General features: G+C 37.8%; 1 protein-coding gene and 1 long non-coding RNA gene across 7 annotated transcripts in view; one reads left to right on the top strand and one right to left on the bottom strand.

Moving 5' to 3' along the window:
- Positions 1-27,625, top strand: part of LOC143436158 (uncharacterized) — a 95,799-nt gene that overhangs the window by 46,655 nt on the left and 21,519 nt on the right. The window lies entirely within an intron of this gene.
- Positions 1-27,625, bottom strand: part of Lin7a (lin-7 cell polarity scaffold A) — a 140,085-nt gene that overhangs the window by 106,717 nt on the left and 5,743 nt on the right. The gene's annotated exons all lie outside the window — the stretch shown is intronic.

The raw sequence follows: 27,625 nt of genomic DNA, 5'->3' as shown, positions 1-27,625 counted from the left end.
AAAGTGAAAGATTGTGGCATAGTTCACAATAATTTAATTGAATAATTTTAGCTTCATATTAAAGAACCTTTCATATGCTAGGCAAGTACTATTTCTCTGAGCTATACTCTTAGTCTGTTAATTCTTACTAATGTTGTAAAGATTTGTTTTTATTGTATATGTATGAGTGTTTTGATCACACACACATATATACATGTATATCACCACTTTGTGTGTGTGTGTGTAGATGCCACAGTGTCTAGTTCCTGTAGAGGCCAGTGAGGTCATAAGATCTCCTGGAATTGGAGTTACAGATGTTTGTGAGCTATGTGGATGCTGGGCACTGAACACAAGCTTTCTATAAAAGGAGCAACTGTCTGAATCTCTGAGCTATCTCTCCAGCCCCTTTATTCTTATTCCTCATGTATGTTTGTGTATTATATGTGCATGGTGTATGTATGTGTACACCCACCCATTCATGTGTATTCATAGAGGGCAGAAAAGATTAGGAATCTTCCTTCATTTCTTTGTGCCTTGGTACATTGAGACAATGTTGTTCACTGAACTGGAAGCTCATCACTTTAGGTAGGATAACTTTAGTTTTAAGTTTAGAGAACTTCTAAAATCTGCTTGTCTCCTTCCCCAATGCTCGGTTATAGATACATGTGGCCATGCCCAACTTTTTTGTGTGTGTGGATGCTGGACATTCAAACACAAGCCATTTCCCCAGTAACTATTCACTTTTTATATTCAAAATATTTGCTCACATTTTTTTTTCATAATCAACGCAAGATTTGATGCCTCTGCTTTTTACGGGCCTGTTCACAAAGCCTGTCACCATATGCCTGGTAACGTGCTAATTTTGTGGCGAGAACACTTAAATGAAATCTCAATAATTTTGTACAGTCAGTCTCTGGAGTTTATTATACTTCTAATATTTTGCATCCTCTGACCACTATGTGTGAAATATTTACCCATCCTCATCCCTTCTGGAAATAATCATTCTAATTCTTTGGAAATAATCATTCTAATTTTTTTTTTCTGTACGTATGCTCAATTTCTTCTCATTTTGACAATTCAGTGAGACAATATAGTCCTGTCTTTCTGTTCCTGTTTCATTTTGTATAATATACTGCTTCTCCGTGTTAGAGAGATGAAATGAGTCCCTTCTTCCTTAAAGGCTAAGCAGTGTTACACTATAGAGAGCCTATTTCCTTTATTCATTTATCTTATGGACAGTTAGGTTGAATCCACATTTTAGTGCTACTGAATAGTCCTAGAGTGAGCACAAGAGGGTAGCGCTCTGTCTTCAGCACTCCAATGTCATTTCCGGTGTATACTACGCATAGAGCAGGGATTGCTGGATTATATTCTAGCTCCGTTTTTAACCTTCTGGGAACGCTGCATATCATTTCCTGCAATTGATAGATTAATTGGCATTTCTCCCTAACAGTCTATAAGTGTTTCCTTAACTTCTATATGCTTGCGATACCCACTATCATTCATATTTCTCATAAAGGCCATTCTAGTTGATACATCATGTGGCTTCAGCATGCACTTTCCTCATAACTGGAGATATGGGGCATTTTGCTCATTCATATCTCCTTTGGCCATTTATTTCTTTTCTCTTAAGGAATATCCATTCCTTTGGTCCTTTGACTCTGTCTCCTCTCCCAGTACTTTTGACTGTTTTTAAATTGGATTAACTTTCACCAACTGAGTTCTGACATATTTTGGTTACTAACTTCTTATCAGATGCATGGCTTGTGAATATGTTCTTTTCACACCATGTATTTTCTCTTCACTCTGTGGCTTGTCGCCTTTGTTATGCCGATGTTTTTCACTTTGAAGTGATCACATGTGTTTACAGTTGCTTCTGCTGCCTCTGGGTTAGGGCTGTATTTGAAACAGACATTGCCCAGCTAATGATCAGGGTTAAACCTCAGGACATTGAAAAAGCTGTGTGAATTTGCTACCAACCAAACAACATAGGAGCCCTTAAGCTGTTAACAATTCTGGGTGTGAGAACAAGGTTTATTCTAAGTGATTTCTTCTCATGGATACAGGTAACCCACCATTGAAACATTGAGCCATCTTACTAGTTCTGCAGAATCCTACTTTTAGAGTACAAAAGTTAATAAGGAATGCATCCTACACATCTATATAGTTGTATTAATTCATAGATTAAATATAAATAAAATATGATACTTTTATAAAAAACTATCAGGGACCCAAGAGGTTCTCAGGACCCAACAGGGATGACATTAACCAAAATACTCAACAAACAGGAGAGAGAACCTGTAGCGACCATATTCAGTGCATAGGCATGGCCCCCGGGATGAGGTCACCCATCCACTTCAAAAATATTAATCCAGAATTATGCCTATCAAAAGGAAATGCAGGGACAAAGAGTGGCACAGAGACTGAAGGAAAGGCCATCCAGAGACTGTCCCACCTGGGGATCTATCCCATATACAGTCACCAAACCCAGACAGTATTGAAGATGCCAAGAAGTGCATGTTAACAGGACCCTGATATGGCTGTCTCCTGAGAGGCTGTGCCAGAGCCTGACCAATACAGATGCAGATGCACACAGCCAACCATTAAACTGAGTGCAGGAACCCCAATGGAGGAGTTAGGGGAAGGATTTAAGAAATTGAAGGGGTTTGCAACCCCATAGGAAGACCAATAACATCAACAAACCAGAACCTCCAATCCCTAAGGGAATAAACCACCAACCAAAGAGTATATATGGAGGGACGCTAGGGCAGTGAGGCAGGAGTGGGTGGGTGGCTGGGTCGGGGGAGCACCCTCATAGATGCAGTGGGGAGGGGTCATGAGATAGGCGGTTTGTGGAGAGGAAACTTGGAAGAGGTATAACATTTGAAATTTGTAAATAAACAAAATAACCAATAAAAATTATCTATCAATATTTCAAGGAATGAGCAAGTATCAGAAAGTTGTGGTACTTCCTACCTTCCCATCCTTATGTTTTACATTTAAAAAATCTATTGTCAAAGGATAGACTGTCATTTACCTGAGGTTCTGAACACAGAGATATTTAGGGGAACATCCACATTGATTATGAATGAAAAACAAGTACTCAAGAGACAAGACTTCAGGCATCGAGACTAGAAATAATTCTCGGTCATGAGAGATGAGCCATTTTTATAATGCACTCATGAGAGTAATAATGTAAAGTTTACCTCCTTCACCCTCATACATAAAAATGAGGCCTTTAAATTTTGAATAGGAATATCTAGGTGCCATTTTAGTTTGCTTTGTCCCTGAACACTAATGGTTGAACATCTATGCTTAGTCTATGTGCATTTTTTTTTTTTTTTTTTTTTTTTTTTTTTTTTTTTTTTTTTTTTTAGCGGAGTGCCTACTCAAATCTTGGTTCAGTTTCAAGACTGAATTAGTTTCTTTTATTACTGAACTTTAAGAGTTATTTATACGTTCGTAATAGAAATCTCTTATCAGTGTGTTTTGGAAATACTTTTTCCAGTCTTTTCATTCTACTCTTCCGTGTGTGTGTGTGTGTGTGTGTGTGTTCATGATAGCATGTGTGTGCATGTGCTTGGTCTTGGACATGTGCATGCTACTGTATGAGTACAGGAGACAGAGACCAATGTGAGAATGTTGGTATTCACTTTGTTTGCAACAGTGCTTCATGGTGATTGTCTCTGGTACACCAGCATAGCTGTTCTATAAACTTCCAGGGCTTCTCCTGTCTCTGCCTCCTTACTTGTCAATGGACTATGAAAACAACAGACTACACTAACATGCTTACCCTTACATAGATTCTGGGACGTGTAAACTCAGGCTCTCATACATGCAGGCCTTTTTGGTTACATTGCCATGAAAAAAAAAAAAAAGATGACCAAATGCAAATTGGGGAGGGAAGATTTTATTTGGCTTACATTTCCATATGGCTGTTCATCTGTAGATGAAGTCAAAACAGGAGCTGAAGCAGGGAAACCTGGTGGCCATGGAGGAGTGCTGTTTATTGGCTTGTTCTTCATGGCTTGCTCAACCTGCTTTTAGAATAAGGTCCTCTTACAGAATCCTGGACCATGAGCCCAGTCACAATGGGCTGGACCCTCTCCAGTCAATCATTAATTAAGAAAATAACCTAAAGGTTTGCCTTCTGCCCAGGCTATGGCAACAGTTTTCTCAATTGAGGCTCCCTCTACTTTGATGACTATATAGCTTGTATCAAGTTGACATAAAACTAACCAGGATTAATGGCAAACACTTTACCCACTGATCTCCCCAGCCCTAGTTTTTATTTTTTTAAAGGTTTCTTTCTTTCAAATTATTTCTTTTATTTTTTGAGATTGTATTATACTTACATTATTTCCCCTTTTCCCTTCCCTCCATCCGAATTTTTCCATATATCTCTCCTTGCTCTCTTTCAAATTCATGGGCTCCTTTTTTTGTTACTTTTTGGTGTGTGTGTGTGTGTGTGTGTGTGTGTGTGTGTGTGTGTGTGTAGAAAGTTAATACCAATTGGTGTCCTCTTGCCTGGGAAAAACTATTTCTTCAGCTTTAGTATTTATTTCATTCTTTGTGTAGAAGAGAATACTCAGGAGTGTTCCCTTAGTCCTCATTAGCATGTCTGTTGGCGTGTCCTTGTTCACTTTGTGTTTAGGCAGTTATGCTTGTGTGACATCATGGATGCAGCTTCCCAGGAGAGACAAGCTCATAGCAAGCTCCTGGATCTTACTGCTCTAACATCCTCTCTGTTTTTCTATAAGGTTCCCCAAACCCTTTGGGCAGTTGTGTTATACATGAACTGATCGGGACTGGGCTTCACAACTCTGCAATTTGTTTGACTGTGGTTTTTCTGTAATGGGCTTGGTCTGTTGCAGAGCAGAGATTTTTCCTTAAGGAGAGGCAAGGTTTTTGTAGTTTTATTGGTAGATTTTAACCAAATTTTCTATGTAGAGAAACACTGTCCAGGTATAAAGTTTACTTCCATTCAAAGCTGCAGATCAATATTTTACTGCTTTTTAAAAAATATTTTAAATTCATTCTTCTCTCATATTATTTCCTGACTGCTGTGGCTCCCCTCCTAGTTCCCCCCCCCCCAAGCCCCCGCCACCTCCCCTCTGTCCCATCTATTCACTCCTTCTTTCTTTCTCTTCAGAAAAGGGCAGGGCTCCCAAGGATAATAACCAAACGTGGCATATCAAGTGGCAGTAAGACTAGGTACCTCCCCCTCCTATTAAGGCTGGATGAGGTAATCCAGTGGAGGAAAGGGGTCACAAAAGTAGATAAAAGAGTCAGAGACAGCCCCGCTGCCACTGTTAGGAGTCTCACAAAAAAGACCAACTTATACAACTACATGCAGAGACCATAGGTCTGACCCCAGCAGTCTCTTTGGTTATCAGTTCAGTTTCTTTGAGCCCCTATGAGCCCAGGTTAGTTGATTCTGTGGTCTGTCTTGTGGCTTGATCCTTGATCCCCGTTTCCTTTATTCCTTCCTGTCTTCCCCAGGATTCCCTGGGCTCTGCCTAATGTTTGGCTGTGGGTTTATGCATCTGTTTTTCTATCTGTTGCTGGATGAAGCTTCTCTGATGACAATCGGGCTGGACACTGACTATGACTATAGCAGTATTTCATTGTATCTTGCCACATTAAGGAAGACTTCTTGGGGAGTACTGAATCAATGTAATGAGAGCACATATGGTTCACTTGTGCAAAAGAGGGAGGAATTCAGCCCTTTGCTATTAAGTAAAACATCTGGTATAGTTTTATATAAAATTCTCTTATTAATTTGAAGAAGATTTATTCTTAATTTGCAAAGTGTCTATACCATGAATGGTTGTGGGATTTAGACAAATACTTTCTATTAAGTTTTTAAAAATATTTTATTCACTTACGTGTATGCATGTTTTGTGTATATGGGTGTCTGTGCATCACACCCATGCATGGCCTTAATGGAGGCCAGAAGATGGTATTATATTTCCTGAAACTTGAATTACAGATGACTGTGGTGTGGGTGCTGTGGACTTGAACCCCAGTCTCCTAGCAGAGTATCCATGGGTGTTATCCCCCATTCTTTCCAACACTGGCAAATCTTTTTTTTTTTTTTTTTTTTACATATTTTTGTATTAGTGATTATTTGAATTGATGGACAAATGCTAAAGCATGTCTGATTTTCTAGGATTGGTTCACCTGATATATATTACCTTCTATTCACAGATGTGTCTACATGTATGTCGCTTGTGCTCGATTTTCTATGATAACATATTATTAAGCATTTGTACATTGATATCCATGGAAAATACTCAGTTTGATTTTTTTTTTTTTTGGTGTTATTTTTGTCTGGTTTCAGACTCAGGGTAACTCTCTACTATTAAAGTGTTAGTAGAATCTTGTATTTTGAATTTTTTCGTTGACTTGATAATACTTGTTACTTACATATTTAATAGGATTTACTAATTCACCATCAAGCAGTAACACATTTGTGTATATAGAGGTGACCGTTTTAAAATAAAGACCTCATTTCTGTGTCTATCAGATCAGCTTTTATTTACTCTAAATAACCAGTTATTCTCAAAAGTTTGTTCAAATGTCCCCTATTTTTATGCTTCCTCCTTCATTCCTCTGGGTAATTTAATTTTTCCCATCTCCTTAGTTTTTTCTGTTGAGTGTAACAGTGAATATAGCTATTTTAAGTGAATATTTATTTCTAAAAACATTGACATTGGTAAGCACCCCTTGAAGGCCATGTGTTAACTTCTCTGTCCCTGGTTAATAGTTTTAGGAGGAGATAGAATCTTTAGAACATGAATCTTAGTAACAGGTGACAGATACCGAGGGAAGGATGCCTTCAAGGCAGATGTTGTAGGTCAGTCTCTGCCTCTGCCCCTTTTCTCTCAGCGGATGGACCTCCTTTGCTGCTGCTCCTCTGTGCTGATGTTCCCCTGACATAATTTCAAAATATTGGGGAAAACTAGTCATGACTGGAACTTTTTAAACTGTGAGCCAAATAAACTTTGATGTAGAGTTATCAGCTCAATTATTTTTCTACAGGAACAGAGAGCTGACTAACATAAGAACAGAGCAGGTAAGAGTATAAGGTTAGTCAATTTAAACCCATGTTCAGAATCTCCTGTGAGGATAGGTCTTTCTACCTTTTCATACCTGTCGATCTCATTATCCTGAATCGTTTAATGTGACATCCCATTGTTACTGCTTTGCTGAATTCTCTCTTTTGCCTCGAATTCTGTTCTCTGGGATGCACTCTGCCTTTTGTATAAAGATCATCACCTGTCATCTGAGGTTAAGTTTTATAGAAGGTTTTTTATAGCCAATATTTTCATGTTATGTATATCAAAACTACTCCATTGCAAACATCCAAGTTGAAATGACAACCAGAGCAAACCTTGGAAAAAGTTCTCCAACCAGTAACTGCACTTGAAATTCAACTTGTTAAGTTATACTTTTTGAGAATTTTATACCGATTGAATTTTTATTACTTCAACTGTCTATATCCCTCCTCAACGTCTCCTCCCATCTGCAATTTATGACCTCCCCCTTTCTCCTCCTCTCAGTTCTCTTTATTAGTGTGTATGTGTGTGTGCATGTATGCATATATGTCTCTGTGTGTATGTGTGTCTCTGTATATAAAATACAACCTGCTGAGTCTATTTAGTCTTGCCCATATGTACATAGGCTGACCACTTGGGAGTGGATAATCTATCAAGGGGCTAATTCTACCTCTTTAGAGATATTAACTGCCTGAAGCTCTTCATTTAAGAGTGGAGCCTTGTGAGATTTTCCCTACCAACATTGGCATGTCAACTGGTGCCATTATTGTGCTGCTCTTGTTTAGGCAACCATCCAATTGAGTTATCAAGCATGCAGCTTCATGTAATGTACAAATGACGTTATGCTACAGCAGATATCTTGGTCCTCTGGCTCTTAATCTTCCGTCTTCCTCATCTGTGATTTTTCCCTGAGCTTTATATTTAGTGTTTGTGGCCTATGAACCACAACAGTGAGCAACATGGCACTATATCTCCAAACATGTAATAGTGGCAGTTGTATTTTGGAACAACCAATATCCCTCTAATTGATTTCAGGCCTGATTCATGCCTGGTACTGCAAATATAACTGTCTGCATTGGCTGGTGAGGTCATGGACCGCACATGCCTACTTCCCTGAACCAGTGTAATTCTCAATAGCATTAGTGTATTTATTTCCACAGATAAGTGTAGCTTTTAACTCTCATCAAAGATACTTCTTTTATGTTAAAGATGGAGATCATTATAGAAATTCACTAATGTTCAAAATATAGAGAACTGTTGACCATGGCATGTCCAAAATCAGTTGATTCTATATCTATATTGATATAGATATTGATGTCAATATTGATATCGATATCTATATCTAGCTACAGCTATATATATTACCTACAACAACATTTAATTTTTAAAGCTTGAACACACTTTTCCCTTAGGTATTTGTTGTTAGGTGTTTTGATTTTGTTTTTGTTTGGTTGGTTGGTTTAACGTTCAGATTTATCTCTTGAATAACCTGTTTTCAAGAGCTAGATAGAAAAACCAGAAATACAATGTGTATTTTCGTGGACTGCCCCTGCCCCAATAAAATTCTTATAAATAGTAGCATTGTGATGGCATGTTTGTCAACCCACCAATCCCTATTTATCTTCCTCATTCTTTTTTTCTTACGCCTCACTTGCCTGTGTTATTGAGTTTCCTTACTTTTGTATTTTCATTTTGCTCATATTAGAATCTCTCTTCTATATAAAATACTCTTCTTATGAACATCATTTCCTCCCATTATTATTTCCACTTTATATGCTTTATACATTTTTTTTAATGTATAAAGTAAGTCCTTTTTAGACATCGTCTCCACTTCAGCTTCTTCTGGCACCATGACCTTCTTTAACATCTTACAACTTGGTCTTTGCCTTTACTATCTGGTCATAATTTTATGTTTAATTTTGTCTTAAACATTCTTTCCTATGCTTTTTTAAACCATGGAATAATTGCTTATACTTCAGATCTCAAGAAAGATAATACTTTTTCCAGGTCTTTTCTTGGGCTAATTCCCTATGTTATCTCTATGATTTGGTTTTACTTTTATAAATCCAGCCAATTAATGTTAGCAGTCTACCAGTGAATGTGTAATGCATTCAATGCACTGAGTGCACAGGTCTCTTCTAATATGACTTATTTTTGCTTTCACATAATATCATTGTTGTAATTTAACATTTGAAGTCATTATTATTTGATGAATAACTATCTTCTAGATATTAAACTCCATGAGAACAGTAACTGAGCGTATACTTTAATTTTCTTTATGACTTAGCTTCAAGACATTATAAAAAAATGATTGAAAAAAGAAAATACCTGTTCCGAGAATGGAAACAATATTTTGAGTATTTTTTCTCATCTGGTACTAATCACTATGTGTTGTTCAATATATTTTTCTGTGGCTCTGTAACAATAACTCAATATTGGTATATATGAAAAGGTATTGGAAGAATTTACAAATATAATTTTAAGAACGCGTCAGGAGATTCATGGTTAGAAGTTAGGAGGACAGCAAGATTGAGAAGGTAACTTTACATTTTATAAACAAATCATTTAAAAGTAAAAACAGGTGCCTCCTATTCTGTTGTAATTTTGTGTTATTTTAGCTGATGAAGTTAAGCTCAACTTATGATCCACTAGATACCATTAAAATTATATTTGCATCTTTTCAAATTTATGAGCTATTTGGCTCTAATTCACTCAAAAGAAAGAGGCAAGTGTAATGGGCTTACAGTGACTCGTTCAATGAAGTTTTGAACTTACAATAAATAGCTTGGTTTTATTCCATCTGGGAGAAGATTAAAACTGGCTTGGCTTTCTTTTATCGTTTGAACAAGATAATGAAGATCCCAGTACTTAGATTCGTTTTAAAAAATACAAGACAAATTACTCGTATATAAACAAATTTCATGTGGAAGGCATTTGTTTTTAAGTGACATTAATATAAACAATTCCAGTTGTAATTTACTATTCTTATCTTATCTTTAATGGAACACAAACTAAATATCTATACTTGGGTGCATGTGCTCCATCACACGTCCTGAGTGCATTGATCATCCTGCTATGGTTATTAAGGGTAACTCTAACAGATAAAGAAGAATGGAATATGTCTCCTTTAGGAATCTCTTCTTTTCTACATGTGTCATGTGTCGGTACTTATTAATTCACATAATGCAAAAGAAAGAGGGAGTCATTGTGCTGGTTTATTAAACCCTGATGGGAGGGGTGGCTTCCTGTCTTTATCTGACATTTCAATAATGGAATGCCAACTCAAATGCCAGAAGAGTTTGAAAGGACAGGCTAAGAAATGCACACTGCTTACCACATTGTTTATATAAAAGGCAGTATGTTCTTCTCATGCATGGAGATGGAGGAGGGGAGAAAACCCAATGTAACATTTGGATGACTGCATTCAAAGAAACTATTTAAACCTGTTAGACTTGAAGTCCACATAGCTATTCTTATCACACTTAATAGAACCTTTAAAAAATATCTATTCTAAGTAAAATAAATACCACACGTAAAATTGCAAAAGTCTCAGGTTGCTCAAGCCAGTCCTTAGAAAGGGCAAAATGAAACAACTGATGTAGATTTAGTCACTATGTCTGTGCTTTGATCCAATCAGCTAATAAACTGTAAAATGTAAACAATCACGTCCGAAACTCTAAAATATTAATATCATCCCAAGCAAAAACAACAAAACACACGAGTGTTTTGGAGAAAAAAAAAGGTGTCTTGGAGAAAAAGAAGCACCAGGATTTATTGTTTTTATTTGCAATTATAATGACAAATGCAAGGATTCACCTGGCAGGGAGTGCATTGAAGAAAACACAGGTGCCTCCTTTACAAGCTACAAAACACAGTAAAAAGGTGACCATCTGGGGAAAGCTGGCTGTCTTAATTTTCCTATGAGCTTACCGTCTGGCTCCATATTTCTCTTCCAAACTCCATACTCTGACCTTGAAAATGCGCCTGCATGGTTTGCTTCATGTGCTTTCTGAACGTAGATGCAGGTAGGCATAATTATGCACTGGATTTGAATACAGCAAAGGACATTAGGTGGTGCATTTTATTTAGTCTTAGGGATTCTTTTTACTCTTGAATTTTAAAAGTATTTAATTTTTGACGATTGTACGCCAGCCTTTCAGGCACTCTAATAAACCCTTCCCTTGCCCACACCTGCAGTTGCTGACAAGTACTGCTCTGAGAAACACGTTCTGCTTTTTGTTGGGTGGGGTGGAGTGGGCAGAGAGTGAGCCCTGAGAATGTAGAGGAGAGGAGAGATGGAAAGTTAGAATTGTAACTCAGGTGTTTACACAGAGGATTGCCATGTAATTAGCACATGATGGGAGAGATAGCTTAAACAGGGAGAAGTCCTGTACACTGACTATGAACCTACAATCAGCATGCCATAAGTTTAGGGGAAGGTATTCCACTTTACTTCCTTGGCATAATGATTTTCTAATTTATAGATAGATAGATAGATAGATAGATAGATAGATAGATAGATAGATAGATGGATAGGTAGATAGATGATAGATAGATAGATAGATAGATCTGAATACTGAAAATGACCAGGAGACCCAAAGCACTTACATTTAAGTTAACAAATTTAGAGCTATTACTTCTTAAGATCCCTGAGGTAAGCTTTATATTGGTATTTTTCTTCATCAACACATACTAAGTGCTATCTGTGGTTCTAACTTTTTTATTTTAGCCTTGAATAATTTTGCTATGCAAAAAGCCCTACAATTGATGTCCAGCTTTAAGAAGTTTTGAATAATTTTGCTATGCAAAAAGCCCTACAATTGATGTCCAGCTTTAAGAAGTTTTGAATAATTTTGCTATGCAAAAAGCCCTACAATTGATGCCCAGCTTTAAGAAGTTCGCTAAATACCAAGCTAATCTCCTCAACTTCATGGACCAACATGCTTCTTTTGACATTTCCCTGTCCTAATTTTTATCATTAATTAGTTGGTCTCACATCCCATTAACAGCTCATCAATCTGTCTGATTTTTATAACGTCTCAAAGTCTGGCCAGGTCATCCAGATACCACAGGAATATGGACTAAATCACTGCTGATTCAAAAAAATAAGCGAGTTCATTAAATTCATTAAAAGTGTTGCACCGTCTGCATATTTCATAAAATCTGTAAATCTTAAAAGTATACCATTGGGTAAAAACATGTCTATTGACTTAAGAAAAACAATTATTTTCTAATTAATTTTATTAAGGATATTTTGCTCAATGATGTTACTTCAACAAAATGTCCCAGAGTAATTTTTGTAAGACATCGATCCACTACACACAATTTATTCTGTAAGTAATGTTCAAATTAGCTAGTAAATATGTATCTCTGATTATTTCACTCCCTGCTCAATATGTGGTAGCACCTAATTTCCCTCAAGGAAAGTTAACCACACACATACCATTAACCAATGTCTCACCATGTCTGTCCTCATTTCAGTCATATCTACAGCTCCTCAGATGTCATGCTTAGTATTATTACAATTTCCCAGGCTCAAACTACATATGTGCTTCATTAAATCAATGTGCATCACCAACCAGTAGTGGAGAAACTTTTTCCACATAGCTATGAACTCTGGGCAAGCTGTTTTAATGAACAGGTTGAGATGCTGTGAAGATTTGAATCAAATCCTACTCTGCCAAAGAGAAACACACTCCTTTTTCTTATCTATGATTGTTAATACTTCGATAGCTAGTTTTCTTGAATATCTTTACTGAATTAAATTTTCAGATTGCATGTTTTTCTAAAATAATGGCAGTGTATAGGACTTATATAACTGGATCAGATGGAGAACTGATGACTAGTTACAGAAAAATCTTATGGTCTGTGATCTGTTAATGAATATATATATATATGTATATATATATGAATATATATGTATATATCCACATACATATATATATGTATATATATGAATATATATATGTATATATCCACATACATATATATTTATATATATATGAAAATGTAAAGAAAATTATCTCATAGGTAATCATTCTGTCATAATTTTATCTGAAGCGATACTTATTTCTCCAGGTTTATTTAATTGAGTCTCCACTACGTTGGGACATGTGTTGGAGTAATTACAAAATAGTCAAGAAGGCAGACATAGCTGTTACCACACAATATAGTTCTTACCAGTACTACAGATAGGAATATCAAACTGGGTGAGCATTATTTCTTACCCAACGGCTGTCTTTGTTTTTTGATCTTTGTAAAGGGCACATTCTAATAAGTTGCTTATTCTTTCCGTGTGTGTGTGTTCTCAACTCTTGTTAGCTTATACCAGTGAAGTCCCTATATACTGTTACAATTACATAACTAAATGTCAGGTCCAACAATGACCTGTACACTGCTAGAACAATGGTCAATTCCCAATTGACATCATTCTTCATCCATTAGTACTGTGCAAATATGATCTTTTCCACCTCTTTAACACACATACACGTCAACATCCATTAGTACTGTATACATATGATCTTTCCCACCTCTTTTACACACGTGTTTCATTTCTTTTGGTTTTCCCACTGGCCAGTCTTCTCAACTTAAACATGTTCAAACTGTCCAGAAATAAACTCTCAAATTTTATATCTTCTCATTCTCCAGATGGTTTTAAATGTCATCTACATATTGATAATTCCCATATTTACATCTTCATTCTGGACAGTCTCTCTGGGTTCCAGAATGCTGTATAGATCTGCTAAGATAAACTCATCATTTGATATTTTATAGATGTCTCAGCATGTCAAAAACGTATGCTGCTCAATGCTATAGCTACTCCCCACCCACATTATTTACAGGCTGTAAGTTTTGATTTCATTCTTTCAGATTCTCATGCCAGACTACTACCTTGGTCCCATTACCACCATCTCTAACACTGCACAGTTCTCCCAACTTTCTTCTCTGCCTATGCTTGACCTTATTTCCCACACATTAGAGTGAGCTTATGCAAGCATCAGTTGTGTTGTACAATTCTTCCACAAAATCCCTTTCATGGTTCAGTATCTGAGAGAAGAATGCAAAGGGTTTCAAATAGCAAGCCTTAGCTTCAACAGCAACTCCTTTACCCTCTCATTTTCTTCATCTCTTATCACTCTCTCAGGTCAGTCATAAAGAGATGAAGTTCAGTAAGGTGTGTTGATATGCTATTCATTGCTGTGAGTCTCTTACTACACCCCACTAGGAAACAGGTTCAGAAATTAAGACTGCTCTTACTGTATTTACTACTACAATGCAACAGTCCAAAACAAGCACTTAGGTATAGTGGAATTTCTCCATTTCTTGAATGGTGATTGAACAAATTTACAAGCATGTATTACAGGGCACATACAGTGGCAATGGAAGCATGGGACACAAGGTTCTGATTCTTTGACAAGCCTGCAACCTAAATGCTAAGGAGACAGGTTGAAATTTTCTACAAATAAAATAGAGGATGACGAGGAAGAGTAGGAATGGAGAGGGACCCTTCCCTTAAACAAGAATAACAATGTCCAGATCATGTTTATTAATTCAATAAATATTTATTAAACATCCACAGTGTGCCAGATGGTTGTCTAGTCATTTGCAATGAAAGTAATAGAGAGCAAAGACTCGCTATGAATAAAATGTAGTCATTAATGAACGTCAACTTGACAAGATCTAGAATCAACTAGAAAACAAGCTTGCAGGAGTACCTGTAAGGGTTTATCTAAATTAGGTGAACCATGGGCATTGTGGGAATACCTATAAGGGCTCGTCTATTAGGTGAGGCCTGGGCATTGCTGAGGGATTCTCTTGAATATGTTACATGATATGGGAAGAGCCATTCTAATTGTGGGCAGTTCCACTCTCTGGGCTGGGGCCCTGAACTGAGTGAAAAAGATAAAATCAGCTGACCTGAAGCATTCATTGCTCTTCACTTGCTGATTGCAGACCCCCCCCCACCAGCTGTCTCATGCTCCTACTAATTAATATAAATTCACCACAAAGATGGAGCCAAAGTAAACTTGTACTTCCTTAAGCTGCTTTTGATAGGTATACTGTCACAAAATGAGAAGTTAATACAATCAATTAATAAATATTTTAAAAAAGAAATTAATCTGTGATAGGCAGTAGAAATGATGGGGAAGAGACAGCTTTACATATGATAGAAAACACTTTTGGAGAGATGACATCTCTGGATAGACAAAATGAACCTCAGAATGAGGCACTTTTGGAAGAAAAGATGTTCTAAGCAAGACAATAGCAAATTCATAGAGAGAAGAATATGTTTGTAAGTAAAAGGAACTAAAAATGCTGGTATTGAGGACAGGGATGCTGTGGAAAGAACTACCAATGCAGTCAAAGGCCACAGGATGGCTACATTAAGAATGGTGGATTCTGGGAGGAAACTGAAGTTTCTGATGTCATGAACAGATCTCAGTCTCAGAAAACTGAAAGCTGACCACAACTCACTTTGTTTCAAACCTCAAGTCACAGTAGCTTCTGTTTAACGTCAAGTCATTTCAAAAATTAGGCTAAAGCACAGCCTTACTTAAGCGTGCTTGACTCTGGTAAAGAAGTCCTTGCTAGCTAGGGGAGGGTGCTGGGTAACAGGTCATCCATAGACCATTTGAAGTTTCTAAACGTTCAACAGAAAAATTAATTTCATATCTAAAAAGTCCTTAAGCATTCTTTTTGTGTATGTATGTGAGGAATGTATGCATGTTGGCATATTTGAGAGCACATGTGTGTCGACATGTGGGATCATGTGCCCTTTTACAATCCTGTCTGTTATTATCTCAATTTGATGTACTTACTTTACACCTTCTATTTTTGATAGTACGTATTTTTAGTTGTACGTATATTTATGTCTCTGACTTTGCATTTTTCAGCAGTCTTTGCTCTGAACTTCTGTTGCCTCTGTCTGTGCCGCAGGCTCATCCGTATGTTGTTTTCCCAGGCACTGACTCTCCATCCACCTCGTGTGTATAGAAATTTTAGCTGTGAGAACATTTTTGGTGATGGCTGGTTGTAGGACATACACATGCCAGAAACCAAGGTAGCCCGGTAGACCTTAAGAGTAGCCCCTCCTTTCTTTCCTAACATAGGAAGGAGAAAATATAAGAGAGGACATAGTCTACATATCAAAATAGTGGCTTAGCTGTGGAAACAAAGACCCAAGATAAAATGTGCTGTCAGTCTGTCTTCTCATCTAAGAGTACACATTTTAACACTACAACTTGTAGATGAATCATGGCTTATAGAGGATGGGCTAAGTTTTCAAAATGGTAGTACTACAGATTACAGCAACCCCTTCCTTATGGACATTGACTGGAACCCAGTGTAAGACCACGACACAATATGAGAGAATGAGACTCTGGGGCCATACACATTATGCAAGAAAAAACTCAGCATCTTAAACAGATAAAACAACAATCAAACAAAAAACGAAAGTGTGAGCCAGCTGATAACATAGCATCTCATGTCTGAAAGTGCAAGACCTCAAAGACTCTTTACCATGAATATCCCCTGAGGAAAAAAAAGGTACATCAGGAGAAGGCTACTGATGAGCATTGCCGTACAACCAGGAGGAAAGAGATAAACAGTTGGTTCTGGAGGTGAGATGAGAGGAAGGAAGCAGAACACTGCCCTACTTCCTGGAAGCCATGCCAATGCTGAGAGGTCTTATGCCAGGAGGAATGGGCAGAGAACTACCCAACATGAGACCCTCTGCAGTTTGAAGGTGAGTTGTATCTGAGTAGCCACAGAAGCAGAGTTAAGGAAGTTCCAAGGGTGAGACCCAACGTACCAAACCTTGCCTAGACTAAGTAAGGCTAGTAATGGTGGTCAAGCAACAAGCAACAGTAGTCTGCTCCTGCACATAGGTAGAGGGCCGGAAGATAGGGGCCTTCCATGACAGGTGCATGTGGAATACGAAGGCTGAGGATAAAGCCCCACAAATGTCTAAATTGAAAAAAAAAAAAAAACAAAACTGCACTTTCTCTGTTCTCTTATAGCTTTAAAAACATGTTCACCATACAGTGAACAGCTTAGGTTTACAGAGTCTATCATCTGTATATCAACTAGTCAACAAGGCAGCTCTAGTGTGAAATCAGCCATAGACAAATGTGAATGGGGAAGCACAGCAGGGGTTCCAAGAAGGCTTTACCTGTAGACAATGAAATGGAAACTTCATCCCTGTTCATTTGTCATGAAATAGTCTCTTGAGTTTTGTGACCATTAAAAATGTAGACACCATTTATAAGTCACAGATATCTATGGTCTAGAGCTGTCATTTGTGGCAAGAAGTGATTGAAAGTACAATATATATAACATTATCTTAAGAAAAATTTAGATAAATTTATACTATAAACTCTAGACTACAGGGGTACCAATACAAAGGGTAAAAAGTAAACCCCCAAAAGACTATATTAGATCAAGAAAACGTCAATTCATATATGAAAATCCATCAGGCAGAACTACTTGACATCTGAAGAGTTTGCCCACTTACAAAATGAAAAACAACAAAAAGAATTCATCTCAAAACACATTCATGTAAAACCTTTATTTTTTTCCTTTTCTATTTTGATGGTACTAGGGGTCTTGAATACAGAGCCAAGCACCCACCAGGTAAATGTTCTGCCAACTGAGCTACATCTCCAGTCCCCAGAAAATGTCTAAAAAGAGTTTTTAACTTTCGAAATGTGTTAAGAGTGTGTGTGTGTTGGTATTTGTAAAACCAGAAAGAGACTATGAAGGCGAAGTTTATATTTTAATGTGTACACATGTACGTTTGTCTAGTTATAGCTAAATTGGCTATGTAGGAAGGGCGATTACTGAGGTAATTGTCATAGAAAGAGGAAAACATTATCTTAGCTCTAGCCATTCCAGGATTTGAGCTACTTCTATCCCTCCAAACTTCATCTTTTGTAACGAGTTGTGAGTGCAATGGCATCAAGAGATGTAAGACTTGGGATACAAAGTCATGAGAACCAGAGCCCTCATATATAGAATGAGTGTTATAAAAATAGAGACTCCAGAGAGCGTCAGTGCTCCACTGAGTAAGGACAGAAAAAGAAAATGCCATCTGTAGGAACTGAATACTCTACTTGGGCCTTGAACTTCAGAAAGCCTCCAGATTTCCCATGAGAAATGACCGTTGGTTGTTTATAAAGTAACTAGTTTATGGCACTGTGTCATAGCCATAAACTGCTTGGATGAAGCAAAGCAGACTATCGTAATCCACCAGCACAGTCAGTTCTTTAAAAACAGAGAAATATTCTCCGTAGAATCCTGGTTCTTTCGTGTGACAGGTTTGACCCTCTCAGTTTACACAGTAGGGCTCTATGTCTGTTTTCAGATGGTTGAGTTCCTTTGTATGAGGTAAGGAAGAGGGGGAAGCAGAATGAGAGGGAGAGATAAGAAGAAGGTGAAGAAGAAAGGAAGGAGGAAAAAGAGGGAGAAAGAGCGAGAGATGTAGGACAGAGAGCTAGGAAGAGTCTTCATCTTGTACAGACACAGTTATCCAGTAATGGGAGCCCCACCCTCTTGACATAATGTAACCCAAGCAATCTCCCTCAAACTTCATCTACCACAAGTGCTTTTACCTGGGAAAGTAACATTAACATGTACATTTTCAGGAACAAAACCATTCAGTCAGTAACAGTCTGTCATTGTAATACACACACACACACCCTTGGTGACAATCTTTAGTATGCCTGTGTGGCAAGAGTTGGATGTCTGGTGATAGAAAAAAATTGATATGTGAGCAGACACAGAATGCAGCACTTATCCATAGCATGTCTGTTGAACTTAACTCACTAAAATATGTTGAAGCTGGAGAAATGCAGAACTTCCCTCTGAACTTTCAAGATAACTCAACATTCCTTCAGTGTTGTATATTCGGCTTTGCTGTTCCACTATTGACTTAGTCAGATTCCATTTATTAGAAAATGATACACCATAGTGAAGAAGAAAACTATGCCAATCTACAAGTGTTGTATAAAATGATTAATAAGAACATTTAGCTTAAAGGAAACCTGGGCATGGCAGCTCATACAACAGGTGATCTCAGTACCAGGGAACCGACTGTTACAAGTTTGAAAGCAGCCTGGTATATACAGTGAGGGTCAGGGGAAGTTGGGACTACAGAATAAGACCCTATCTCAGAAGACCCAAGAAAGAGCAAGCAACCAAAAGAAATGAAATGAGAGAAATGAAGTTCCAGCTTCCTTTAAACTTTACTGAGAACACCTCTTCCACGTCTGATGCTTGTACTAATGTAGTAATTGGGCCAATGATGTTTGTACTGAACTCCAGAGCTTGTATTTTGGTAAGGATGTGTAAGCTGAGTGTGTTAATACACCCCAGGACATCCAGAACTACTCTAAAAGCAGGAAAATATACTCGAATTTTCTTCTTAAGCATGCAAGTCAGGCCATGCTATAATCCCTCAATCCCTTTTGCTTTTCCTGTTGGGAAGTAATGACCACAGAGGCCCTATTACCCTTTCGAGAACCTGTCAAAATTCCAAAGCATAAAGTTTTGTCTGTGCAGTAAAGATGACTGAAAGGTCATCTAAAAGGCCACAGCCACTATTTCTTGCTTCATTGCCATAGCCCAGAAAAAGGACACATGATATTGCTGGTATATCCCTATAATTCTCTTGAAAGATTCTTTTTTTTTTCTCACCCTAAGAACAACCATTGTAAACAATGCACACAGCCATGTACAACCACCAGCTATTTTCAACTATATCTGTTACGATTTTAAAGTACACAATTTACATCAATCACCTCTAGCAGAGTAATAAATATATTTTCATGAGCACAGATGAAATCTCTGTTCTCTCTTTTCTCCTGGCTGCTCTATGCTCGTCTGTGATTCTCTGACCTGTCTTCCCTTTGAAGCTTTTGCAAGCGTTGCTACTTCTATTTTTCCTTACAAGTTCATGTTCCTCAGTGCATGTTACGGACCTCTGAACTTGTTCTTGACAATGTAGCATAGCCATTAAACCCAGGGGTTAAGAATCAATCCACCTGTGCTAAAATTCTTTTTGTGCCTTAATTCCCAGCTCTTCAAAATAACAATTACACTTACCTTGCAGGCTTTTTTTTTTTTTTTTTTTTTTTGACTGAAATGAAATATTTCAGTAAATATGTAAAGACCTAAGAATAATGTTTGGCATGCAGCCAGTGATTGTGTGTACCAGCTATGGCCATTATGACTCAAAATGTGTCCTCAAATGTTATCTGCCAAGTGCCTCTTGTCCCTGCTATATTGAACTCTTGCCTTGGCAACTGGCAGATCAGAGGCTTCCTTCTGCTTTTTTCCTGACTAAGTGAGGGGGGAAAAAGGAACCGAAGAAATGTATGACCATGCAAAGTAGGTGTCATTGCTTTTGATAAAAGGACATAAAACAAACAGAACGTAAGCACTAGTCCAAGCTCCAGTGCACAGCAAGCAACAGAGGTATCGGCCAAATGCATACCAATCTAAGTCAGAAGTCTCTGTGCTATTCCTTTATTGAACTGGGAAGGTAAGCATGACCCTAAAGGCAGAGGTGGGAAATAGCCCTCAATAATGAGCATTTCCTATAGGGATGATGTTTGAGCTCTTCTATGTGTACACCTGTTAGTGTGGTCTCTCAGCTAACCTTTCCCGCAACTTAATGAGATGGAGACTCATTATTGTTAGTTTTACAGAGGGAAAATAAAAAGGATCACAACAAAAACAGACCAAGGATACACAGTGCTACTGTTTTCTTTCTACTGTTGTAATAAGCACCAAAAGGTAAGGATTTATTTCATGTTATAGCTCTCGAAGTTTGTTCTGTTGCTATGTTTGGTAGTGCTAAGTGTGGAGGGCCGGGGTGGGGGTTGGGGTAAGACCTGATTGTCCCAGAGACTAGAGAGTCTGCAGGTAGACCCAAGTGAACCTATGAGATTTTGTGCCCAAGTTATTTCTGATTGCTGAGTAAAAAATACCTACACACTATAGCTGGACAGAATTGAGGTCGGCAGGGCTGGGTGTTCCCAGGCTTGGCAGTCAGAGAAGACTAAGAGGAGGAAGAGAAGAAGGGGGAGAGGAAAAAGATGCTATGGGTTAGGATTCAAGAAAGCATGGCCCTGAAGGCAGATATCTACCCTCTAAGCTATTAAAAGCTGTTTCTTATAGATAATCCTGAGTTATTACTTACTATGTTTTATCTAGCTTTCTGTTAACTCTAATTGGTCAGCCATTAGGGTCATGCTTTTTTTGACTCCTAACTCATGGTGTCTTTCTCCTCTCTTCCCCATTCATTCCCTCCTCGTGATCTTTGGGAAACACCAAACCCTGCTTACCTCAATTCTGCCCAGCTATAGGCTGTAGGTATTTTTATTCACCAATCAGAAATAATCTGGGGTAAGGTCATATAGTGTCTGTCACTTGGGTCTACCTGCCAACTCAGACTCTCTTTGTTCTCTGGGGAAAACCAGGCCGTGGGGGACCTCACTTGGCATTACAATACACAGCAACTGACCAAACCTCAACATACAGCTTATAGTTTATTCATTAAAGGAAGGAACCTGGATGCAGGAACTGAAGCAGAGACCATGGAGGAACACTGTTACTGACTTGCTCTTCACGGTTTGCTCATTTTTATTTCTAATGATACAATCCAGGATCGCATATTAAAGGCTGCACTATCTGTAAGTTATCTCGATCTTCCCATGCCAATTGTCAATTAAGAGAATGCCCCCAAGACAGGTCCACAGCCCAATCTAGAAGACAATTCCTCAACTGACATATCCTCTTTCCAGACAACTCTGGTTTATGCCAAGTTAACAAAACCTAACCAGCATTCCTAGATGGTAAACATAGTGAGGTCAAGGTATGTGGCTAATACTGGGAAGGGAGACACCAGACTGGGAACCAGCCGTCTGGATTCATACCTCCTTCTCTGACCTACCATGTTTGCTTCTGAGAATCATACTATACCTTAAAACTAAATAATTCTAAAATAAGGGAAGCCAAAATCACTCTTTTGCTTTTTTCTTTCTTCTCCTTTTTTTTGTATCTGTGTATGGTTAACTTATACTTGGAAAAACACCACTGAGCACACACTCAAAGCAATTACTGAATATTTAATCTGTCTTGAAAAAAATTGAAGTTTGTTAATCATCTTTTCCCTGGACAATGTGCACAAACAAAATGCTCGATAATTTTAGAAGAGACCAATTCTAATTTTGAAGGACACAAATATGGGAATATTTCTCTTTGTTAAAAATCTACCATGTCTCCTTCATTTTTTTTGCTTGTTTGTACTACCTTGAAACTATGCAGGCCAAAACAATAACTCATTCAGCAAATATTAGGGAACTTATATTTGCATTACTATGATACCACAAAGCATACGATGGTGAATATTAGAAACTTATGTGTACAGTATTCCTATGGTGAAATGGAAGGCAGAGACAGAAGACAACCTCAGAAACATGTGGACCAAGTAACCTGGAATGCAGATGAGTGACCACCAGCAGCCAGAACAGGAGACTATCTCAAACTAGGCAGAAGGCAAAGATTGACACCCAAGCATGTCTCTGTCCTCCATACCAGCATCATGGGATATGGTGATCAACTACACACACACAGACACACACACACACACACACACACACACACACACATTCACCATATACACAAAACATTAAAACCATGTATGTTTAGGGTGATAGATATATAAAACAATAATTTCAACCACCTCTTATAAATATCTTTATAGAATTATCAAAAATCAGTGATGACCTATCAGAAAATGAACAGCTTAAGGAACATGTGTGTACACACCAAGTTGCATATTCAGAAAACACTTTGTTTGGATCTCTAATCATTTCCAATAACTTCCTGTGACTTTTGAATCCCAAACCTAAGTGTGATCCCAGCCTCTTCATCTAACACAATGAAGGAAGTATTTTCTATCCTTGCCCTGTGCATTGGGATTATATTACATTCAGGGCTCAGGGAAGAAATGATGACGGCTGTTGAGCAAATACTAAGTGTGAGACCTAGTCTGAGTATTTTATGCATATGAGAATATGAAAATCAACAAATCTACGGCACTACATCTTTGATATTGTATTAGCTTTACAATTTGCACTTTACAGATTAGAAAACTGAAACTCAAAAGAGTTAAGAAACGGCTGTGGATGTTGCAGAAAGCAGAAAATCTAGCAATTAAACATAGGCAGGACATCTCTGACCAGCATGGTTTTAAGCATCTTACTTGCTTTAAGCAAGCTAGTACTCTTGAAATGATGGGGAAAAACAGAGGAATGGAAGGAAAATGGCATTGCACTACCCATTTACAATCTACACAGCACGGGCTAGCCGTCGCTCCTTGCATCCTTAAAGCAGGTATTGCTACTGGCAACTCTATATCCTTTCTCATCTCTTCTCCTTTTTACTGTGCCCTGACTTTTCCTTTCCCTTGCATTTACTCATCGAAATGATAACTTTTGCACTTCCGTGTTCATCTTTGCACAATGCCTGCTTCTGCTCTGATGACACATCCATCCTCACATAGCCTTCCAGAACTTACTGTGTAAGTGGCTTTTGCTCCTGCTTCCCTGTGTCCTGTTCTCTGTATGGATTGTTCTATGGGGTCCCACTGGTTTCTCACCTATTTAAATCTGTTGTCTTTCTACACTAACTGCAGAGCACGCACATCATTGACAGAGACCTTGTCCATCTTTTTTTCTTCTCGATTCCCTATTCTCAAATACATAGCAGGCATGTCACTCGGTGGACAGTCAAAATGTATCATCTTTTAGTCCTGCCTTTTTCTTATTGTATTTTGCAACTGCACTTTATCTTTTCATTGACTTTTTAAAACTTGCTATTTGAATGCCAGACTACTATTTTAAGTACTGTGTGAGCTATGTGAGCACTGGTTTGTGGCATTAATGATTACATCTGGGGAAATTCAATTATGCCTTCTAATAGCTTTTCAATTGATAATCAAACACTCCGAGAACAGGCCATTTTGACAGCTCAGTGTTCATTTTTTTTTGCTTATATTTATTTATTTTTATAGCATTGGTTAAATCGTTTTTTTCCTGTATTGTTCTAGAGCTTAAATATAGTTTCATCCTGAGCGTTTAAAATACAGCGTTCAACATTGCATCTGATAGCTAATCCATATCATGTTGAAGAAAAACCCTGTGTGTGTTGAAATCACATATTAAGCTTTGATTTTTATCACACGTATAAAGCATTGAAGTAAAATAGTTCCTAACGTTGAACCACACTACTTTCTAGGAACTCTGTGGTTCACAGCTGAGTGGCGTGATATTTCCTCCCAAGAGGGAATCTAGATATTTACCTCGTGTTTCTTTTAGTTAACACATGATGGGTAATGGTGACTTGTAAGCAGGGCTTGAGAATTCTAGGAATTCTATTGTTATGTCTCTTGTTGAGCATTCTATCTCAGTTGAGTAATGTTTCTGAGCTGGGATGGTTTTCGTTGTGCTTTAAAGCCTCAGTAATATCAGGAATCACCAACATAGACTGATTTGTAACTTTGAAAATTTTTAGTATTTTGTGAAACAATTCCCATAGATTATGGAGTAGTAGTATTTTATTACAGTGTTGGTACATGTTATACCTTTAATTGTCAAGAAATTGATATTTAATATTTTGATGATTTAATCACAGCTTGTTTTGACTTTATTAAATAAAAGGATCAATAGTTTTCAAATCAACCACTCTTAAATAAGATTGTCCCTGTCATATACCAAGGCCATCGATATGAATCTAATCACATACTAACTTGATTCCAGGTAATGAATGAGAGCTACATGTTCCCCTCCATTGAATTTTATTTGTTTCATTGTAATCTTCCATTTTAGCTAGGTACAATCTTAGAATACTGATATTGTTGGCATGACTATTTCTGATTTCCCCAAGCCACACATCACCAATAAATTTGATTAAAAGATAATCCACGGCACTCAGCCGGAGTCTCAGTAACGATGCAGAGGACTGAGAAGCATTCATTCACAGAGCAGCATTCAGCCACTAGAAGCCCACTTCACACGTCGCTCCATGTTTTCAACAAGACCTCTTGCACAGAGAATAGCATCCTGAGTGTGGAACACAGCTGTGCTGTGCTTATGAAATCCAACCCACCCATCCTCCCCGACCCATGTACCTGCTGCAGAACTCCCACTTTCTTTTCCAACGGTCAATATTTTATTATTTTAATAAGATGGTTTATGTTCTGCTAGGAGACAGCATCAAATAGTTTAATCTGTCATTCCTTAAAACATAGATTTTTCTCAAAACCAGGCTCCTTGTTCAACCTCCTGCTGTCTAATTTTCCCTCAGGGTCATTTTCAGTAGTCCCATGGCCACATCGTCCAGTATTCCATGGCAGTTCAACAGACCCAGCTATCACGTGATGCTCACTTTCCCCGCCCCCCCTCCCCCATTTAACATGGAGGTTTAAAATCCCTTGAACATTCTGTGACTTCCATTAATCTATCCTTTTTTGGTAATGGCAATTCTTTGCTAGAAGACCTTATGCAGGATTAATGTTACTATGACAACACTGAGCAAATAAATAAAAAGAGCAAAACCAGGTGGACTTGAAATAGCTCCAGTGTTTCTAGACGTGATGATTCGTTTAAACCAGGAGCTCTGTGCTTTCTGGGCAACACGGACAGATGTCTGAGTACAACTTCAAAAGAAATTTCAGTCCCGCGTGGCTTTTAAGTGGTTTTGAGCTCATTTGCTTCCAATAGGCAAAAGCCTTCAAGTACAGCTAGCACATGACTTAGCAAAACTCAGTCTCAAAAACTTCTTGCTTGGAGGTAATAATTGGTAGGATCATTATGACATTTTAAGACGTTTTTGTCAACAGAGAGTGCTTTCAGAATACATCTATCTTGACCTATTTATCATGTTCTATCGTTCACTAATTGGTAGTTATGAAAAACAAAAACACTAAGTAGCTTATTTATGTGTACTGGGCTGAGGCAGACTGCAGCCCCATTTGACACTACAAAAGTCTTTCCGGGGGCTGGAGATATACTCAGCAGTTAAAAAGAGCACTGGTTGCTCTTCCAGAGGACCCGGGTTCAATTCCTAACACCCACATATTAGCTTACAACTCTCTGTAACTCTAGTTACACAAACATAAACACACACACTAGCAAAGTGACAACTTACGGTAGCCATTGCTTGTGAATTATTTTAAGATGGTATTAATATTTATTCCTTAGGCCCTACTACATAGCTAGGAGCTTACTGTGATCCTTAAAAATGTACCAGCAAAACAAAAATATTAATATCATGAATGGCAGAATCACACCAAAGTAGATGTTCAACAATAATAGTTTGTAAAATGTTTATTGGTGCCTTCAGAAAAATAATTTCTTAAAGTGAGCAACCACGTGATGCTCACGACCTAACTCATATCAGGCTGCAGCTGTTGGTGAAGCCTTCGGATGAGACATAACATATCCTCAGCGCCTTCTTTTTACCTCTCTGTCAAGATAATCAGGCATACACCTTTGAAACAGTATTTAAAATTATAGTTCTTGTTTTTTTTTTCTGCCATAAAAATCCCCCAAATAAAGACAAAAACTGAAAACTGAAGCACGGGAGGGAGAGGGAATGGACCTCTTTGGACTGTGAGCAAAAACAATTTTGAGATAAATACAGATTTCATATAAACTAATGAATGCCATTTGATTAGAAAAGCTATAGGCTCCCCAGAGCTTGAATTGGAAGATACATACAGGAACAGGCTGTGTGTGCCTTGAAAAGTAAGAAGAAAAGAGAACGTGTTACTGCATCACAACTGCTATGGAGAATATGGGATCCTCACTGACATCCATTTTTTTGGTCCCCACGACCCCCACACCATAATATTGAGATCCATAATATAAACTTTCTTCGTTTCCCAGTGGAAACTTTAAAGGACAAAAGTTTATCTGTTAAGATGAGGAAATACACTTAAGACTGGTTTAATCAATAATTAAAATTATGACTGAGAGAAGCCAAGAAATAAGGATTTCCATTTCTGTCTCTGCAACTTATCTAAATTGAAGTCCAGTTACAGAACAGGTGGACAATGGCAGCTGTAACACTTTACCTTGTGTAGCAACTAAAATGGATCGTCAGCTGTTGAGGGCGTCGCCAAACATCCAAGAATTTTAAATTGTGCAATTTTAATCAACTCCTAGAAATGTATTTAAAATTATTCATTTTTATTTTTAATTGTGCCCATATTTATTTGTTTTAATATGTGGAGATATTTTCACATGAGCAATGCACCTGATAAAGCTAGGAGCATTGGGTCTTCTGGAGCAGGTGTAACAGGTATTATGAGTCCACGGAAATGCATGCAGGGAAACAAATTTGGTTTCTGGGATCAGTATTTACTCTTAACTGCAGAGTTATCTCTCTAGCCCCATGGGGGAAAAATAGTTATTCACTTTTTTTTTTCACAATAGATTTTGTATTCTCACATTATAGTTCATAGTTTCTTTTTTTAAAAGCAACTTGGTTTCGATTTAAGCGGGGAAAGTTAATAATCA

Source organism: Arvicanthis niloticus, chromosome 22 (genome assembly GCF_011762505.2).
Source record: "Arvicanthis niloticus isolate mArvNil1 chromosome 22, mArvNil1.pat.X, whole genome shotgun sequence".
Taxonomy (NCBI): Eukaryota; Metazoa; Chordata; class Mammalia; order Rodentia; family Muridae; genus Arvicanthis; species Arvicanthis niloticus.
Note: the sequence above shows the minus strand (reverse complement) of the source record. Positions and strands in the feature narration are given on the sequence as shown.